This window comes from Amaranthus tricolor, chromosome 4, assembly GCF_026212465.1.
Source record: "Amaranthus tricolor cultivar Red isolate AtriRed21 chromosome 4, ASM2621246v1, whole genome shotgun sequence".
Classification (NCBI taxonomy): domain Eukaryota; kingdom Viridiplantae; phylum Streptophyta; class Magnoliopsida; order Caryophyllales; family Amaranthaceae; genus Amaranthus; species Amaranthus tricolor.
In genome coordinates this window covers 15,282,048-15,287,040 of record NC_080050.1, presented here as the reverse complement: position 1 = coordinate 15,287,040, position 4,993 = coordinate 15,282,048, and positions in this window count along the sequence as shown.

Here is a 4,993-nt window from a genome sequence, read left to right as displayed (position 1 = left end):
TAATAAAAAAGGTAAAACAAAGATATCGATATGACTGATAAATTACTGGTCACTTCATAATGTAGCACAATGTAGCATCTATTGTTGAAGTGTATTCCTGACATGATGTAGAGTATATTAGCTCGATTATATATGTAATGAGCACTGTAGTAATGTAGTTTGTTCAAATCTACTGAGGTCACAATTTCCTGTATTTAGGGCAACCTTTGATGCAGTATAACCTTTTTGATCTAATTATTTGACATTTGACCACTGTTGTCTCCATCAAGAGTAAGTTTACAATTTACAAGTATGCATCATGAAGAACTCTAGCTGACAAGCATCAACTTTCTAAAGATCACTTCAGCTTACACCAACATTACACCAATATTGAACTGATTTTAGTAATAAGTAATTAGTCACTACGAATGTGATTAACACACTCAATTCAATCAAAACTGACTACGCTTTTGGAGTGCACAAGTTGCTTTATATTACTTTCAAACTTTTCACTTCAAAGATGATTAGAAGTTGTTGATTATTTGCGCCTCTTGAGTAGTTAAGTTGCATCTTCAATACCCAAGTGTACTAACAGTTCATAAACATTCCAATTAAAGATCAAAACACAATAATCTATTCTATGACAATTCGAGTAAAATCAACTTGTTAATCTTAGACAATTAACTTTACATGTAATTCATTACTTTCAAACTTTTCACTTCATAATTTAATTATGTGATGAATTATGACGGCGAAGGAAAAGTAACTAGAGTGTGATCCATTCAAAAAAACATGAATACTATCAACTGTTCCAACAATAACTCTACAAGATCCAAACATGCAAACTGATGACGATTCACTAAATTTAATGGTAGTAAAATGGGAAGAAGAAAATAACGTACTAATCGATTGGTAGAGTGCGCTCCAACAGAAGATTGTCCATTTGACTCAGTAGGTGGAGTTGTAGTATTACTTCCTATTTTTTATAGATCTGGAAGCACAATATTGACCTCGGGATTGGCTTCAAGTAGTTTCTGTAGTTGGGGATTAGCTTGAAGTACTTGATCCATAACTTGCGATTGCATGTTGTGTAAGAACTCGGGAGGAAATATGTAGCTCGAGTTAGTGCTCACTTTCCTTAGAGAAGTTTTTGTCACACCTTTTCCATACATTCGCACACGTCCACTATGCTCTGGTTTATTTATCACTTCACTATAAGCATCTTTGTAGTTTGAACCTTGATGTTCTTGCGACTCTATTGCTTTCATTTTCTCCTATTAACATTTTAAAACACAAGTGTACGCAAATTAAGTCAAAAATACACTGTAAAACTCGGGCCATGATATCATGGCTTTCGTACACAAATAATAAGGGAAAATATGTACGGGAACATACAATATTTTGTTTTGCAACATCGAAGCTTGTTTTGTATGACTTTCCTGGCTTTCTTTTTCGAGAAGAGATGTAGACTTTTGCATTTGAAGGTTCTTCCTTATTTAGATCTTGTTGTTTCTATTCAAAATAATTTCATTAGTTAACGTTATTTTGTATAAATAGATATAAAACTGAAAAAATAATTACCAATTCTTCACGTAACATTGCGTACGATGTAGGACCCATAGTGTGAAAGTCATCGGCCACTTGTCGATTAGATTTATTCTTCTCACTTTCATTCTATTGGATGCAAAAGAAAAGACAGCCATGTCAATAAGGCTCGGTGAATTAAAATTAGGATGGATCAAGGTTGAATAATACAAGAAACAAACCTACAAAACAAAAACAAAGAGGAATATTCTGCATTTTGGAATCTTGCTGTTTTGTGTGTGTTAAGCTAATACTCAATATGACTTAATAATACTCAATATGTTAAGCTAACCCAAGATTTTCGTACACTCCAAAAAAGTGCAAACCAAGATTAACTACTTAATATGACTCCAATTCAGAGATGAACAAGTATACCAAGAACAGAAACAGTACAACAGAACAGAAACCGATGATGACCAGGCCACCTTGACGGATCAGCCCAGGAGTGACCGGAGTTCAGAGGAGGATGTGGAGGGTATAATTGGAATCTCCTTACATGGGCCTTACTGTCATGGCCCAAGAACCCTCCTCACAATCACCGGAAGTGCATTGAAAATCGAAGCAAAGGTCGTGCAGTCAGCAGAAGAACACTGACAGAAATGGCTTTGTATTCTGATTTCTGTTTTGTTCTTTATTATGCACGCGCAAGTATAGGGTTACGAAAACACAACGCTACTGTAAACAATTATTCCATTATAATTTTTCAGATTTTCTAATATAAGAAGAGGAATACATACTTTAACTTCCTCAGCATCCCAATACTTTAGAAGTAGTTCGAATTGGTAATCTGGAATTATTGGTGGACGGTTATTCCATCTTTCAGCATAAGTGTTATATTTGTAATAGTATAACCTCTTACACCTACATTTCCAATCTTTCCACATGGCATTCATAGTGGTCAATGCCCATGTTTTGCTAGCATCGTGTACCACATACTTCTCCTATATATTTAATTTTTACTTAGTCAACATATAAATTAAAGTAGAATTGAGCAAATAATAATTTCATGCACTTACTTGGACATACATCCACATTTTGTCGTGTGTGGGTAAGCTTGGCCAATCACAATAATTTAGCGGTGCATACTCAGGATTCCTAGCCACAGTCCCTAGAAATCGACTGTATTCATTGATAATTTTTTTTGTAGGACCAATTGGTTGTCCAACTGCGTTAAGGACGATCACTGGTCGTTCATGCATTGTACGAGCATGAACCTCAACTAGCTTTGTGGGACCTCGATGCTTCTTCTTTTTTGGAGCTGAAAAAAATAGATATACATTGACATGTGATGGACTTTAAAACTTAAGCATAATAATAATTTTTAAAAAAAAATAATTTGTGTTGCAAATCAAACCTTGAACCACAATTCTATTTTCTTCTGCTTCTTGTTCTGTATGTTCTTCATGTATTGGTTCAATATCATCTACAGTACAGCCAACTTCGTTTGCATTTGTGGGAGAAGGTTGATGCTCACTCGAAAAGATTAGTTCATTTGCATTGTTAATTTCATTTACAGGATCCTTTCTTTGCATTTGTTTCTTTCGAAGATAACGATAGTCAGACAATGCCCCTAGTGGGCAAAACTTGGTGTTCATTTTCTTGGGTTGTTGTGGTTGCATACCTTGTTGTTGCATAGGCTGCTGCAACAAAGGTTGTTGCACAGAAAGCTGTTGTTGATGTTGTTGGTGATGTTGTTCTTGTTCCATACCCTCTTGATGTTTTTGTATGTTACGTTCTTGGCAAGAAGGAGATAAAAAGGTAGACATACACCCTATCTTTGAAAATGATCGCTTCTTTGTGGATTTTTTCATTGGCAACTGGAAAAACAAAATAAGATGCATACATTACATATAATAAATTAGATACATTATAATTAAAATTGATGCAACATTATTTTGTATACCTTTGAACTAGTTATTTCCTCATTATTATCAACCTCATAATCAATAGGCATGTAGTCTTCATCATCACTATGAGATAATGCGTCATCTCTAACATCTTTTGAGAAAGTGTTTGCATTAGCTTGAAGAATCTTTGCTGCCACAGTTCCACATCCTTTAGCTGTCATAAATTCTGCATTTTGCTTGATGTTCTCCATTCTTTTCCTTTCATATTCATTTGCTTCTCTTTGTTGTGCAACAACTTTCCTTTTAGTCCCTTTCATCTACAAGTCATAAAACAACAATCAAGTTAGATAAATACATGTAAACAATCATATAAATAATAACTAAGAAAAATAATATACAATAACAATATATGGTTACCATCAGACAATTCCATTGGATTGTTATGTATGGCAAAGTGCCAACCTTCTTTGGTTGGATCTTCTACATAAAAAACTTGATGTGCTTGAGATGCCAAGATATATGGTTCTCCTTTACATATTGTTTTATTTTTGTTAACTAAAGATTGTTGATGTTCATTTATTTCTGAATGAAACCAAACACATCTAAACAAGACAACACTAAAATGATCATGATAAGATATCTCAATAATCTGTTCCACAGAACCATAATACATGACGTTTCCCACTGAAGGATTTTTATCCTTACTACTAGCAAAACTATGTGTTAACGCCGTTAAAGTTACTCCACTATTTTGTGTGGCATAATTTGCCTCTCGTTTCATAGTATAAAACCTGTAACCATTGACATAGTACCCACTGTACATTTTTGCTTTAGAAGAGGGTCCTTTTGATAGCCACCTGACATGGTCTAAGACAGGTTGACCTTCATCAACCTTCAATGTAATTGCCACTTTAAACCAATCTTTGAAATCCTTGCAATGACTTTGAGCCGTATCCCATTTTCTCTTTCGATGAGTCTCTACTGTTGCTTTGTGCTCACTATGATAGAAGAATAGAAAACGTTAAACAATAAACGAGAGATAAAAAATGAATAATAAATCTTAGCTTAAAGGTTTACTAGTCATACTTAATGTATCTCTCAACTTCTTCACAATTGCAATTGAACAAGACATATTGGTGCACTTGACTCCATGTGATTTGATCGATGACAAACCCAACCTGTTTCTTCTTTGATGTTTTTCCTCTTCCCCTGATAGGATGTCCAAGCTGGGAAGAAATTGTTGTGAAATAGAAGGCTCACTGACGTGTGCACTTGGACCTTTTGACATAATTAGATATCGAGCAACAAATCTAGCACATTCCTTGGCCAAGAAGCCTTCAGCCATTGAAGCCTCCGGACGACCCTTATTCCGAACATCTGACTTCAATTCCCGAAGATATCTCTCAATTGCATACATGCACCTTAATGCAACAGGTCCACCAAGCTTAATTTGTTCTACTAAGTGAACCGGCAAATGAACCATGACATCAAAAAAAGCTGGTGGAAAAATCCCCTCAAATTGACATAAAGTTTCAACTATCTCAGAATGAAGTTTATTAAGATCTTGAGGGTTAATTGTTTTT